The sequence below is a fragment of the Talpa europaea genome (genome assembly GCF_964194135.1).
Source record: "Talpa europaea genome assembly, chromosome: X".
Taxonomy (NCBI): Eukaryota; Metazoa; Chordata; class Mammalia; order Eulipotyphla; family Talpidae; genus Talpa; species Talpa europaea.
Genome location: NC_140081.1, coordinates 15,582,795 through 15,600,060, shown reverse-complemented (window position 1 = coordinate 15,600,060; position 17,266 = coordinate 15,582,795).

The following is a 17,266-nucleotide window of genomic DNA, read 5'->3' as shown; positions in this document are numbered from 1 at the left end:
AGTTAATTTAGAGGCAAAATAAAAGGACAACCAGAGGTCCCTGGTTGGGCAGAGTCCTTTGGAAAAAAAAATTGTGATGAAGGGAGGGGGGCCCTTGTCTTAAATCGGGTGCTGGAGCTGTTCACTCTGTTCCCTTCCTGGGGTGCACTCCACAGACGCTCCTGGGATAGGGATGGGGTGTTGGTTTATCAGAAGTTTGGAAGAAGGGAGAACCCTTGGAGTTGCCATGGTGTCAACCAGCTCTGCCCTTCCCTTTGGAGTGAGGGAACTTTGGGGGGGGGGTTAATCACCCAGAGACCTGCTTATTTTTTTTAAGATTATTTATTTATACAAGCACTGGGTACAGTCAGAAGCACGGGAGGGTGAGAGAATTCACCAGAGCCAGAGTGGGGAACTGAACAGGCAGAGTGACAAAATACTCTGCTAAAGGGAACAGCGGGCGAAACAGGAGAGGTCTGCTTCATCATATGGGATTCTCACCAGCCAGCTGGGATCGAACCCGCGCTGCAGAGGCTGTGGGCAGATTCGCAGCCCAGCGCTCAACTGCTGCGCCACCAGGGGAGGCCCAGAGACCTGCTTATTTTGAGGAAGCCCCCCTTTCTGGGTGTTCTTGCTTTCCTTGGGCTTTATGGCCTGCCTGTAGTTTGAGGTGAGAGATGCTGTCTCTTGCCCCTCTGGGGGCTTGTTGGCTCTCCCTGGGCTTTATTGCCCCAGGCAAGTTTTACCCTCAGTCCTGTGTATGTATAGTTGGCCACTTAATTTTCTTTAGGCATTGCCATCCTTGCCCTAAATGTCTGATGGTGTCAGTAGGGTGTGTTTCTAGTGAGCCCTCTTCCTGGTTTTCAGACAGCTGACTTGTGTTTTCCTCACCTGGCCTTTTCTCTGTGTGTATGCTCTAGTGTCAGTTACCCTTATAAAAAGGACAGCAATCCTAATGGCTAGGGCCCTGCCCTTATGACTTCATTTATCTTTCGTTATCCCTAAAAGCTCTATCTCCAAAGACAGTGACATTGGGGGTTAGGGCTTGAACACATGAAGTTTGGAGGGACACAATTCGGTTTATAATAGATACCAAGTCTTTTTTTTTTTTTTAATCAGTGACTCCCATGTGCTGGAAGAGTTTAGAAAATTAACATATTTGTTTAATTTAATTGAAATTAAATTAAAAGATGATTAAGAAGGGAAACAACTGGGTTCCAGTTCTAGAACTTGCATTAATTATCTGTGTGATCACAGTCTTGTATTGGGTCACATTTTGCATTCATGCAAATTCATGATTGAATTCCTGATTCTTGTCTTTGTAATTACAACCTGGCACATGCTGAAGAAACATAATGCTATTACAGTTTCCTTTGCTAGTGACCTTGTTCAGGTATATATTCTAATTCTTTTTTACCATCAGGGAGTTCTTTAGCCAGTCTTTAGCTCAGTTATTCCATTTTGGCAATACATGTTGGAGATTTTCACATTTTAAAACACTTGTGCGAGAACATTCATATAAAAATTTCAAAATATAGGCACTTCATCTCATTTTGAATCCTACCAAGGTCACCAGTGACTCTAAATGTTACTTGAGAAATGCTTTATTTTAGTTAGAATGTGTTGTTAAAAAAAGCTAAAATTGGGCCTCCCTGGTGGCGCAAGGGGTTGAGACGCAACCTATGAAGCTGTCCACAGCTTCTGCAGCATGAGTTCGATTTCCTGGCCGGCCGGAGAGCAACCCACATGGTGCAGCAGGCCTCTCCAGTCTCGAGACAGGAGAAAAGGAGGGAACACAAAGTGTACTTCAGTCAATCTGCATGTTCTGTTCCCCACTCTGTCTCTGGTGAATCCTCTCACCCCCCCACACCTTTGGCCTGTACCCCAAGTCTTATATGCATAAATAAATAAATCTTAAAAAAAAAGCTAAAATCAACCAGAGCACTGTGATTAAGGGGTGATGATAACATTTCATATATATATATATATATATATATATATATATATATATATATATGATACTATTTCACCAATGGTGGTGAGTTAATACCATTAATTTTGAGATCGGTTATAGTTAATATTTTCATAAAATGCATTAAGAAAACGAATGCAAAGTTATCTTTCTAAGTAGGATGAAGGATAAAATGCAAACCAGTCAGTAGGCAAATTTATCATATTAGATTTTAAAATGTTTTTAGATATGTTTGTCTAATTTAATTACATATTTTGGACCTTTTGAGTGATATTTCTCTGTTGACAATAGGAATTAAAGATGGTTTTTATGTCAGGCACAGTGAATAAAAATGGACAAAACCCCTTAATATCACAGATGGACCCATTTTGAATGTGATACAGTGCATCTTGAATATGGATGTGGTGTTACTGACAGTGTTATCTGCAATATATCTGTTTGCAGAACAATTAGAAAACCATTTTACTCTTCTGTTTATTAACACATGCCTGTATTTCTAATGTAATTGGATCCATCCATTTTAACCATTAACTGCTGATTTTATTTTTTTTAAAGATTTTATTTATTTATTTATGCAAGAACCAGGGTACAGGCCAGATGCGTGGGAGGGTGAGAGGATTCACCAGAGAAAGAGCAGGGAACGGAACAGGCAGACTGAGGAAATATACTGCTAAGGGGAGCAGCAGGCACAACAGGAGAGGTCTGCCATGCCATGTGGGGTCCTCGCCAGCCAGCACTGCAGAGGCTGCAGAGAGTTTCATAGCGTGGCTCTCAACCGCCTGCACCACCAGGGGAGGCCCCATTATCTGCTGATTTACTTAGTGTGGGTTCGGTTTGGTGTTGTTACCCCAGTATGTCCTTTGTGTTCCTTCTTCTCATTTCTCCCATGAGTTGTATTAAATTTTTCTCAAGAAAATAATAATTAGAACAAAATAACTTTATGCATAGCAGAACTGAGAAACAAATAAAAATAAAGTAACTAATATCTGTCTATATAAATATACCCCACCAATGATCACTAGTATTTATTGAGCCTCTTATATAAATCGCCACCATTTCAGTGATTTACACATATCACAATAAATTCTCGCACCAAATGAATGAGGCAGGTGCTACTAAAATTGTGTTTTAAAAATGTGATGTGCACAGAGGTTTCATGTCAATATTATATAACCAGAAAGTTGGGAACACCGACAGTTTGACTACTGGATCTTGATTCTTTCCCGATTTTTAAACTACTTCTGATAATTAGGGGCATCAATTATATGATTCATACCTGGAGTAAATAAATTACTAATTAATTTCATACCTATTTGTGTATGGTTGTAAGCAACTTTTTATAGTACATAATTAGAATAGATTAGAAGTATTTTTTCCTGTTCTTGCCAAAAATGCACAAACAGAATCTAACCATGAAGAAACAAAAGATAAACCCTCTACGAAATACTTGTACACAGCTCTTCAAAAATGTCAAGGCCAAGAAATACAAAAAAAGGCTGAGGAGCTGATTCAGATTTAAAAAAAAAAAAAACTAAGAAAACATGATAAATAAATCCAAACATGATCTTAGCTTGAATCCTGAGTTAGGAATGATATGCAAAAGGAAAAAAAATAAATATGCAATAAGGAAAAATTGATGAGATTTGAATGCAAGCTAAAATTTAGATAATAGCATTGCTCAATGTCCTGTGCTGTGGTTAAATAAGAGAATATACTTGTGTGTGAATGATAAAGCAAATGAGATAACATTAACAAATCCAGTGAATGATATAAGGGGGTTTTCTTGAAAGTTATTTTCCTGAAATCATGGAGGAAGTTATGCTAAGTAAAATAAGTGTGACACAGAAAAGCAAATCTCTGTGTGGTGTCTCACATATCAAAAACATATAATCAGAGAGCACAGTGTCAGAGAAGAGAGAGAGGGGCAGACATGGGAAACTTTGATCAAATTTTTAATTATGAAAAATGAATAATATGTGGAGAGCTTACATATAGCATTGTGACTATAGTTAATAATACTGTTTTGAATATTAGAAATTTTCTGATGGTGTATCTTAAGTGTTTTCATCAGAAATAAAAAGAAAAAAAGAAAGATAACAGTAACTGGTGAGGCCATGAATATGTTTATTAGCTTAATTGTGATGGTCATTTCACAGCATATACAAAAGATCAACTTGTACATTGTAAATATATACAATACCTATTTGTCAATTATACCTAGGAACGCTAAGAAATAGTAAAAATAAAACATTAAAAGAATAGAAGGAAGTATCTTATCAATTACTTAATTTGTAATCTTATAAAAATATACATTAATAAACCATCAAGTACTAATGTAGGCACTGAGGATCAGATGAAATTGAAACTAAGTATCTTCATCAGGAATGTAATTATCTGAGGAAAAATATTTGAAAGTAATAAAAACTTTCAGTTAAATAGAAAAATGGGATATATTAGTTTAATTGTTTTTTAATGAAAAAAACTATCAAGAGAATAAAAGAATATATTCCAACTAATAATAATTTGAAAATATGTTGTCTTTCACAGGAAATATCCGTTTTAGTCATAATAATGTTTCATTTCTTGTGAATTTATGTTTTGGTAACTTTTTGACTAATATATGTTAGACATTGTCACATTATTATTTTAGTTCTACATTCTCTAAGTGTTATTTGCATTCTTATAGATAAAGAAACTGAAGCTCAGAAATTAAATAACTTGCTCAAGGAGCAAATAATTGGTGGATTCAAACTACATCAACCTAGTTTTAATCCCATATTTTTTTTCTACTAGAGTCCTTTGGCATTTAGTGAAAGGTGATTCATTAAAATATAAAGAAAATTGAAATAGCCACGATTTTGAACTTTGCTTGGTAATGAAATGCTAGCTCTGTGAAGTTGTTGATCTTTAAAAAATGTCTCATTTCAGTCAGTTTACTAAAGGAAAAAAACCCAAAAAATAGAAAAAAGATTACAGGGAATACTGCTTTTATGTAATTATGTCCTAGACATAAAAATGGCCAATGGAAAATTTTCACTTTGCCCATAGTTACTCTGATACTGAACAGTTTCAGACACATTTGATCAAAACGATTCCTTTTGAGACTTTTGTCTACCCCCAAAGCAGCAATGCCCCTTAAGAAACTTGTTGGCAGAATCTTGTAAGCTGCTGTGGCATTTGGTATGACAAAATATTCGACAGGAACTCCTCACTGGCCCAGCCCAGGAAATGTGCCAGTGGTGATCCATCAGTCTAGGAATCTGTGCCACTTTGGCTTTTTCATCATAGTTTAAGTAAAATCATAGAATGAATTTGTCATTGTTACCTAAAAGAATTTTTGAAGTTTTATATATTTAATAAAGAAAATGCATTGTGCTAAATAAGTGCTTAACTAATTATTTAGTATACTGATTTTCCTTTATAGTAGAGGTTTTCAAAAGTACATTAGGATTACCTGGGGCGTTTCTGAAAAGCAGTTTGCTGGACCTCAAATAATGTATAATTTAAGTTTGGGATGTGGCTTGAAAATTTACATTTCTAACAAGTTTCTATACTTATGGTGCTGGCCTAAGGACCACAATTTCAGAATCATTGGTCTAAATTTTGTGTAAGACTTTTAGTTTTGTAAAGTAAGTACCTTCACAGATCCTCTATAATAAGTATGCTGCTTCTATAATTAAAATCCTTTGTATTCAAGAAAATATTATAAATACACAAACCTAAGTATCTTTAAAAGTCTATGTCTCCAACTGGGTTATTGGCAAAATAAGTCAGAGGCAAAGACTGGATGGTGTCACTTATGTGTGGAATATAGAGAAAGAAAAAAACAACAAAGGGTCAGGTAGAACCAAACCAGTGACAAACCTTACAAAGCTGTTAGAGAAAGACAGTAGGGAGAGCAAAGTTTGGAGGGGGCATGATGGACTAGGTTGAAGATTGGGTGTGGTATAGTAACAAGCCTCTGATCCTATACCTCTATACCTATACAATGTTTTAAACCTATGTTACCTCAGTAAAACCAAAATGAAACCAGAAGATATTATTTGAGCATGTGCTACATTTGGGGAATTATTTAAGACTTCAACGTTATAGATGCAAAGTTACAGATGCAAGTAAAATACAGTGTGGTGTTAGGGGAAATAATCTATTTAAAATGCAAGGGTCAGTGAGGTAATAAAGGTACCTTGTATACATACATGCTAAGTAGCAGAAACAAATAAGGTCCTTAATTCTGTCTGCACCCTTAGGAAAGTCTTCCTTCAGATTTTCTCTTTCAAATTATATGACTTTAAGATCAACATTAAATTAAGATCTTGATTACTGACATCAAGCATCTACAATTACAGTCTACCTTTATATCAAGACATAAAAAAATAAACCACAGAAATGTTTATTATAAGATTATCTACTTATATAATTTTGGAACTCATACTGCCAGTTGGTATTCATAGATCCTGCTAGGCAGACTCACAGGTATATTTCCATGTTATTTAGTTTCAGTCTAAATCTTCATCCATGGTGTGATCTCGTCTTGATAGCTCACCAGTATTCGGCCTATCCATACTCTGAAAGAAATGTTGAAAAATTTATTTCAATTTATAGCATGGAAATTCCTCTCGCTGTTGCTGGTCTCCCAATCCTCTTTGTAATGGTGTCTTACTAACTTCAGAAGATATTTCACATTATTCTATTTAATGGGTGTGCATGTCTGCAGCTGTGGAATATGTATGAGTGTTCATATGGATTGGTTTAGGGGCTTTGGGAAATGGAAATACTGTGGACCAGTTGCCCTAACTTGACAAGGAATTTTACATGTTGTGTTAAGCCACTGATATTGGAGATTGTCAGTAACACACCCTAACTAGTCTACCCTGTTTAATACATATTATGAGATATATAATTTCCATTTTTTTAAAATATAGTCTTGGCCACTTAGGATTCTTGTTCCATTTTGAATGTCCAGTAAGATTTAAAATAGGTAGATAGCAATTATATTACACATGTGTCATTGATTTCAGCTTTATAAAATGATTCAAAAAATAGTATGCATTTTATGCTCAATCTTTATAAAAAATTGAGGAAATTGAGGCATAGAAAATTTAAGTGACTGTCCTATAGCTCAGAAAGAGTTGGAGTATACATATTTATTGCATCTGCATTTCTTCATTTTAGCAGTACTAATATACATCTATTTTTCATGTGAAATAACCCTAGTATAATAAATCTGATGATAGAAGAAAGAATGAAGTATGGTTTGATAGATTTGGATCTTCAGAAAATCTTTAAATAATCCCATAAATTGTTTTAATGTTGTGCAGTTCTTACATTCAAATAATATAGGATTGTTGCTTATCACTTTGCTCTGGTCCACATGGTTATTTGGTGTGTCCATCAAAAAAGGAAGTTTGAATACCAAATAGCCCATTGGGGAGAAATAATTAGGGAAAATGGATTCTGGTAATGGTGAACCTCAGCATCATAGCTATAGTAATGATACTTATATTACTCTGTATAGCCTGACTTTCTGTCTTTAAATATGTAGCCATGATCATTTACTTATTTTCAGGGAAAGTGATTCCTACTTTTGACAATGATTGAAAGAAGGAACATATATGTCCCTATCTATTTTTTTTTACCCCATCCACATATGGAGGGTTAAATTATGGGTGGATTATTACAGCATTTAATGTACACATTAAATGTACACACTAATAAATGTACCTTTTCTCCCACCCATAATACACATTGATGCACGCACTAACACACACAGGAAAAGGCAGACACAGTAAATGTCCATTTATCTCACATTTCACATAGAGCAGAAAAATGCTCATATTGTTTTCTTCCTTTCTAGTTTGGCTTTCTAAACAATTCAGGATATATGACAATAAGATGACACAGATATATTACTCTGTGGAGATATGCACTTTCACGACATAGGCAAGTGGCTTGAGATTGATGACACAAAACTGCTCCAGCAGTTGATCTGGCATTGTATGCTCTTTTCCTCTAATAAAAGAAGGAGCTACACATGGATCATAATTATCAAGAACTATCTGTTACTGTCAGTGACAAAAGGAAATCACATTTGGTTTTACTGGGTATATATTAGATATTACTGCTGAAGATTAAATAAAAGCAATGCATTGTAGATACAGGAGGAATATATTAAAAAATAGCTGAGATATTTATAATATGTCACAATAAGAAGCAAGAGTTCATAGCATTGTCCAAAGTAATGATGTTTTTTGGCATTGAACATGACTTATATATTTATGCAATGGTAAATGTTTTCCTGTTTCAGAAGTTTCTTTTTATAGAAAAAAGCAACAAGCATGTAATCACTGGTATTAAATGCATTAGGGGAAGTAACTAAGCAGATGAAATATTTCTGAACATTCTCCAGGTTTGTAAAAATATATTTAATCATATGACCATGTTGTTGGGTGCATGACCTGTTCTTCAAAAAAATATAAACCATTAGGAAGCACAAATACTTTTAAATGTTTTCAATGTTAAAAGAAGCAAAAACAAATATTGTGTTTTGGGCAGGGAATAGGCATTTATGTAATTTTATATAAGTTCTGTAATTTGAGATGACTTTATTATGGTGCTTTAAAATCTGTTTAAGTTCAGTAATTTTAAACTTTGAAATGGAAATGAAACACATAAATTCTCTTTACTGGATGTAAATTTTCAAATATTCACTATAATTTAAGGGATCCTAGAAAATACTGCTTTTCAATTATTTTTGGATTTTGAAATTGTAATCACCTATTCACAACCCTAGCATACAGCTTAACCAGATTTTTCTAAAAGATTTATTTATTTATTTGTTTGTTTGTTTATACAAGAACTGGGGTAGAAGCCAGATGCGTGGGAGGGTGAGAGGATTCGCCAGAGACAGAGCGGGGAACAGAACAGGCAGACTGATGAAATACACTGCTGAGGGGAGCAGCGGGCAAGACAGGAGAGATGTGTTCGCCCTGTGGGACCCTTGCTGGAGGGGATTTGAGTTTAATTTACTAGCTGAGGAAAACTGAGTTATCTTCTATCATGTTAATAAATTACTTGCAGTTGATGATACTGAGCCGTAAGAAGCAGATCAAGACCTCCAGAACTTTGAATGGATACTGCATGGTTTCATTGCAGCAACTGTTTTTTTTTTTTTTTTTTTTTTTTTTACTTTAAATTAAATTAAAATTTTTGGGGGGAGTAGAAGAACTGAGGTGTACGCCAAATGTGCAGAGGTGAGAGGATTCACCAGAGACTGAGTGGGGAGCAGAACAGGCAGTCTGACAGAAATACACTGCTGAGGGGAGCAGCAGGTGAGACAGGAGAGGTCTGTTGTGCCATATGTGGGCTAGGCCTTAGTGATGATAGTGCTGAGCCTTAACTCCTAGGCCACAAGAGAGTCCTGAGCAGCAGCTGTTTTCCTTTGACTGTTGTGCACACAGCAGTAAGACTGGGTCTCCCTACCCTCTGTGGTTGTGTATTCATGCTATACTCTGAAGTTATTTTCAGCCTGGCTGGCTAGCTTTGTTGGTAGAGCATGAGTCTCTTAATCCCAGGGTTCAAGTTCACATTCAGAGAATTTTCATTTGCTGGTTTTTGATTTATGTATTCATTTATTTGTTACTGTGACAGTTAAAAATATTTTCTTATGTCTAGACAATAAATCATGCATAGTTGGTAGTTAGCTATAAAGATAGATGAATCATCATAACTTGTTCTCTAGGGGAATTCCAAAACAGGTGTAGAGGTATCTGATATATTTAACACAGGATTTAACAGCCAGGTATTATAGCTGAAAAAAAAATACTATGCTATTTTACTATTTATTAACTTGCTTTATGTCTTCTGTCTCCGCCTTTTGTTATTTTTCTGCTTTAAGTTGCTCTACATATTTTTCATTTTTGATGTCATTTAAATGTACTGTAACTTGACATGGGCAGTAGATACCTATGTGAATATATGTAAAAATCCACAGAAATTAAGATTTATTTTTCCAATTAAATCAACTCCTTGATTAAGAAGAATAAGCTGGTAGTTATTTATCAACTTTAGCAAACTTTCAGTTAATATTTCTCTATTGGGCAATGTTTAGAGTTAAACTGGAACTTTTTATATTTTTGATGACCTTACATAAAAGGAAATGGACAACTTTTCTCTAGATGTTTTTGACATAGTCTGGAATTTCACACTTGCTATCTAATCTTAATTTTAAATATTGTTTAGGTGACTGTTTTTCTTACTAATGTAGTAGTTAAAATGCTTTTGATTTCTCTTTGTGATCATATTTATAACAATTACTTAAAACTAAATTTTTACTAAATGATTTTAATCATACCTGCTAGTCTATGTCCCTTTGTCCTTGAATTTTTCTAAAATTCATCTCCAAATACTACTTCCAGGTAATTGATTTTCTAAATTCTGTGCATGTGATGCAAAACATCTTGTAGGATTAAGATTTTTTTCATCTAAAACTATTTTTTATTTGATTTTTGCCCTTTAATTTTGAACTTAAAACATAAAAGACTTCTTTCTTGAATTTACTCCATTTTTTTCAGTTTTATTGAGGTATAAGTGACAAATTGAAATTGCTTATATTCAGAGTGTAAAGTATGATGTTTTTGTCCACCTGTGCATTATGAAATGATCGTTAATTAACATATCCATCTCATATAGCAGTTGTGATTTTCTTTCTCTTGATTTAGGTGTAGTTAGAACACTTAAGCTCTACCACCTTAGAAAATTCTAAGTACACAATACAATATTCTTAGCTACAGTCACCATGCTGTACATTAGAGCTCTAGGATTTATTAATTTTGTATAACTTTGTATGTTTGACCAAATCGTCCTATTTCTTCCTCCACCTTCTCCTGGCACTCACCATTCTATTCTCTGTCCTAAGAGTCTACTTTGGAGCCCGCATATGAATGAGACTATATGGTATCTGTCCTTCTGTATCTGGCTGTTTTCACTTAGTATAATGCCCTCCAGGTTCATCTGTGTTGTTGCAAATGACAAAATACCCCCCCCTTTTTTACAGCTGAACAATAGTCCATTGTATTTATAAACCACATTTCTTTTAGCCATTCATGCATCCATCTTTTGACAGACATTTAAGTTGTTTCCGTATCTTGACTATTGTAAATAATGCTTCAGTGAACATAAGAAGCAGATTCCTCTTTGAGATCTAAATTTTATTTCTTTCGAATGTTCACCCAGAAGTTGGATTATCAGATTGTATGGTAGTTCTTTTTTGAATTTTTTGAGGAACTGCCACACTATTTTCCAAAATGGCTGTCCAAATTTACATTCCTATTAACAGGAATTGTTGGATTTTCCTTTACTCCACATTTTTGCCAGGACCTGTTAACCTTTTTTTAGATTTCTGTTTATTTGAACATCGGATATCATAAGCAGAGGTGATAGTTGTTTCTGTAGTGTGTTAAGTGGAGGCCACTTTCATCCTTTTGCTTTCTACTTTATTGTTATTACCATATGCCTATGATTGACTAAGTACTGGAGTTGCTTAGTATTCACTTATACAGCAACTCTTGGGAGAGAGTGGCAATAAGGTTTGTCTGCAGGTCATCTAGTCAGAGAATGTTGGTGTCTGTCCCTTCTCCGTGTTTGGTGAGGACACTGCACTGCAGTGTGATTCTCTTGGCCTCCATCCAAGTTCAAGTTCTGCTCTCTCAATTAGGTAAGAAACATAATATTTGAAGTGAGTTATCTTTACTATACCTGAAGATGATTTTCTGTTTCCTACTAAAGCATGTATCCTGAACCTAAAATTTATCTTAGCCAAGAGTTGCTGATATAATAAGTAATAAAATAAAGATGACACAAAATGGTACTTTCTCCACCTACCTAATAGCCTATTCTTTTTCCTTACCATATCTCGCACTTTTAGCTTCTGTGTTTTATTTAATTTCCACAGATCCATACTTTATAAGATGAGCTACAAATTATTTCTTGGTCTCTGTGTAAGATTTCTTATTATCAGCACCACATTTAACAGAAATAGCTTTCATGTTTCTGCCATGTGTATAATCCTTTTCAATAATTTACATAATTCCCGCTATCTATAAAATAAAAACAAATGAGTTGCTCAGAAGTAGCAATTTTTTTCTGAGAGTGAGAATAAGAGCAGTTTCCTCCAAGAATTCGCAAGGAAAACATTATACTTTGTCCTTTACTGTGCAATGATTTGATTTCTGAATCATCAAACAATAGGTGAACTAATTTAAAAATTTTGATTTTAAGCACTTTGCATTCTGACCAGTATAACTTCCTTATTCATATAGATCATTGTACCCACTACTCTTTTTTTTTTAAGATTTATTTTGTTTATTTATACAAGAACCGGGGTACAGGCCAGATGTGTGGGAGGGTGAGAGGATTCACCAGAGCCAGAGAGGGGAACAGAACAGACAGACTGACAAAATACACTGCTGAGGGAAGCAGTGGGCACCACAGGAGAGGTCTGGCATGCCATGTTGGACCCTCACCGGCCAGCTGGCCAGAATCGAACTGGCACTGCAGAGGCTGCGGACAGCTTCACAGCACAGCGCTCAACCGCCTGCGTCACCAGGGAGGCCCCATTTTACCACTACTCTTAATTCAGCAATTTGTCTTTATGGAAATCTCTCATGTGTAGATTTTACATTGTCCAGTGCCTGAGAATGTCAATAATCCCATGTTATCTAGCTGACATTCCTTGATCCATCATTAAGGTTACTCCTTTGCAATTGCCTTCATTATTCTTCTCACCTTTCTCCCCATTATACTTGCTTGGCTAAAGCCATCTATCCATATTCTTTATAACTTCAGCCAGAAAGCTGAATTCAATAAAATATGCACACAGAAATTCTACTTGGAAATATATTAATTCATGATTATAAATTTAAAATATATAAAATATTGTCAGTCTTCTCTTTCTTAATTTGATTGGTCTTCATTCTTCACATTATTTTTCATAAATTGTCTTCACTCCTGAAAAGATCCATTATTTTTGCTTCTATTCTGTCTCTCAGCATATATGAATATCTTATCTCTTCTTTGATCAAATACAGGGGATAAATGAGGGAATTCCCTTAACTTCCTTTGACCAAATTTATTGTTGTGACTTCTTTTGTACTGATATTCTGTGCCTTTCTTCCTCTGAAGCACCCCTACTTCTAAGGCCAATTCAGCAATCACTATCCTTGATCTCAGACATTCTCAAGCTTCTCAAGCATAATCATGCAATTACACTCTCTCTCGTGGAATATCAAGTCTGTCTCTCTACTAGAGCACTTTCTAAAGTATGCAAAATGATATTTTTGTCATATTAAAAACATTGCTGGGATATTAATTAGTCAGGATTAACTTAGCTCTGCTTCGGTAACAGTTGAACCTGTGAAATAAGACAGTGGCTAAACACAAGAAAGGCTTCTTTCCTTCATATCAGAGTTCCATGATCGGTAACTTGGCTCTTCTTGGTGGCTCTCAAGACTGATCCAGCAACCCAGGTTAATTCTACTTTGTGATTGCTGAATCTGGAACACATGATTCTCAACTTAGTAATTGAAGGGAAAAAGTTAGAAATTTTTTAAAAGTCGAATGCCTGGAAATGACACACATAACTTCTATTACCGGCTCCATTCTCCACATTAAATTCCATGGTAAGAACTCAAATGAAGAGAGACAGACAAATGTGCTTTTCCTATGCTCCGGAAGAGGAAGCTCTGTTGTAAACATACACCTTTTTCTCTGGCCTAGTTGCAGTGATCCTACATGCCCCCATCTAGCTATTGCTCTATGTCTCTGCTGTTCTTAAGGACAAACTTTATGTTTTAAAAAAGATCTTTCGATTCCCTACTTAAAATCCTCAAATTATATTTCCTCTACAATGTACTACCACCCATTGTCCATTCCCTTAATGCTACTTTTATCATTGAGATGACAATTGGAATGGTTACATTTCTATCTTCTTAGTTGTATTCTGAGCAACATTCCACGCATGGCTCCTTCCTCCTTCTTGGTATTTCTTGATATATATCATATTTGGCATCTGTGAATCCATACTCTTGTCTGCTGTCTAGTCTGCTTACTTCATATTAGTTGGTGGCACAAGTGGTTAAGATGCAGCACTATGATGTTATCCATAGCCATTGCAGCATGAGTTCAATCCCCGGCCAGGGAGCTACCCACATGGCGCAACAGACTTCTCCTGACTCACCTGCTGCTCCCCTCAACAGTGTATTTCAGTAGATCTGCCTGTTCTGTTCCCCACTCTGTCTCTGGTATATCCTCTCACCTCCCACACCTCTGGCCTATATCCCAGCTCTTGTATGCATAAATAAATAAATCTTTAAAAATCAAATTATATCACTGCTTTGCTCAAAATCTTATAAAAGCTTATTCTAATTATAATATCATCTTAAACTACCTAATATCAACTCTGCCGCATATAAAATCTCTCTCTTACTTGCTTCTTTGACTTTATTGCCTACCACTCACCACTTCCCTCTCCTCAGTGTTCTGTTCACCTTGGTGTTCATTGAACATTGCTCACCTTAGGGACTCTGCAGTTACTTCGGTTTCCACCAAGAACTCTCTTCTCCAGCTCTTCCTGCAGATGGTAGCTTCTTGTCATTGACATATCATCTCTAATGACACTACCTTAGTGTAGTCTTTTTAAATTGCCCAATTTACATGTACACTTTCCGTCCTCTTCTTTCTTCATTACCATTTTCCCCCAAATAAATCTTGAGACAAGGACTTGTGTGCAGGTAGTTTATTTAGGAGGTGATTCTAGGAAACACAGACGAAGGACTGGTGAAAATGAGACAGAGAAGTGAAGGAAACCTTTAAGATATGTCTTAATGAGTAGGTTGCTACTCTGGGTAAGTGGAGGTAAAGCCTTCTGGGAGGCTTTAAGAAATATTTCAACACATCTTTGATTTTTCCCATCAGAGGAGAAGGAGACTGTGGTATTTATATAGTAACTTGTTGCCCATTAGCAAAGGGTTGGGTTCAACCCCATGTCCCCTGCACTTCTGAGTGTGCTTGGTTAAGCATTCTACAGTGGTGTCAGAGAAAGTCCTCTGGCAGAAATAGAAATATGCAGGTGCTTATGCAGGTACTTCATGTTTCCTGTCGTGGTCTACCATAGTTGCAGGTGGACTCAAGGGGAGATCAAGAAGATATAGCATAGGGAATCAGTAGCATCTGTCACGTACCTCTGTTACTTAAACATACAAGGACTACATACATATACACACATAGGTATACACACATACATACATACTGATACAGCTTATCAATTAACAGATCTCTATTTTGTCTCATTATTACTATCAGTTTTCTTATTTACATATTTGCTTGTTTATGTTTTTTCATCCCACAGTGAATGTGACTTCTTAAAAATGAAGTCCTGGTGTTAATCTCTGATTTCCTGAGAGCCTTGGACAATGATGGGAAAGTATATGACAGATTTTTTTTTAAATAAATACACTGTTCTCTTCAAATTCTCACTGTAAATTTTGGATCTTTTTCTAGAATCCTCTAAGGTCTACATTATCATTGTCTTATGTCTGTGATTTTCCATTTTGTGTAAAATCAGGAGCTGTGCTTTCTAAACTGTGACTGTCTTGAATTATTTACTACTGGAGATGTTAACATATTTTTTTGTAGTTGGTGATACTTCTAAAAAATGCCATCTGCCAGCCATATCAATCAGCAAGTGACAAGGGAGATATAGAAAAATGTCTTTAAGCTAAAGTGACAGAAACATATAAGCGTGCACATCACCAGCTGCAGGCTGCTGTCCCCAAGAAGAACTAAGTGCTACACATATAAGTGGAAGTAGAAAGGAAACTGAGAGATGAGAGAGTATCATTAAAATAATGGCAGTGGGGCCTCCCTGGTGGTGCAAGCGGTTAAGATGCAACCTATGAAGCTATCTGCAGCTACTGCAGCAAGAGTTCGATCCCCGGACAGGGAGCTACCCACGTGGCACAGCACACCTCTCCTGCCTCGCCCACTGCTCCCCTCAGCGGTGTATTTCAGTCAATCTGCCTGTTCTGTTCCCTATTTTGTCTCTGGTGAATCCTCTCACCCCCCACAACTCTGGCCTGCACCCCAGTTCTTGTATGTATAAATAAATAAATATTAAAAAAATAATGGCAGTGATAGACGGATAGGTTCTGGCTGAGACTACTTAAAAGGCAGATACCATTTAAGTAAAATTTTGAAGGAAAATAAGGACATGGGTTTATCAAAAAAAAATACATCAGGAAAAAGTTGATGTACGTGTTCAGAGGTGAGTGAAGGTGCACTGACGATGAGGTGGACATTTTAATATTAATTGTGAAGAGAACAATCTGGGCTTTGACTGGAAGAGAGATCAATATTGTGACTCATGATTAATCAGCTAAGCTCTTTAGACATTAATGCAGAAGTTTGTAAATGCTTACACCTGTGAAATGTCTAGGTGTTATAGATAGGTAACCTTAGTTAGGGAGAGCATGGGAGGATAATAGCTATTAGTTCAGCACCTATATATTTCAACCCAAAAAATGATTTCCATGGGTATTTTTAATTTAGAATGAGTTGCTATGGTGATCTGTGTTTTGAGCAGTCCTAGAGAGCAGTCCTAGAGGGTCCTAGAGAGGACTATGTTAATGTATCATTATGGGGATTATTATAATGGGTTAAACAAAGGCGATTTCCAGAGCAAACTGTAGGATCTTAGTAAGTATAGAGTCCTGTTTTTGCACGTTACTCCTCAACTTTGTTCTTTACCTTTGTTTCCAGAGCAATTATTTCGACTCTAAATTTTCTGCCTTTATTTAATACATGAAAATATTTGACATACAACTTTTTTCTTTGTGTTTGTCATTTTTCTTCCACACCTGTATCCTTTCTGCATTATGATCTTTAAGGTCACTAACTCAGTCCTACATTCATTCTTGTCTTGTTCCATTGCTTTGTGAAGAATTTTTTAATCTCACCTATTGATTTTTTGCATCCTGCAATTCCTTTGTTTCAATCTTCAGTTTCTAATTTCTGTTCATTCATTGTATTTCTCATTCTTTTTTACCTGCATTTTCTTCTACTTTTTGTGAATAACTATATCATGAAAATGTTGAACTCTCTGTTGCATAGGAAGATAAGTTATCTATATCTTTGTGATTGGGTTCTGAAGGATTGTTTCCTCCTTGTGGTGTCATACTTCTTTGAGGCCTCAGGTTGTTATTTGTTGTATATTTTTGTCTTCTAATTTTGATATTTTAGATCTTTCCCCAGGAGTTCTGCACT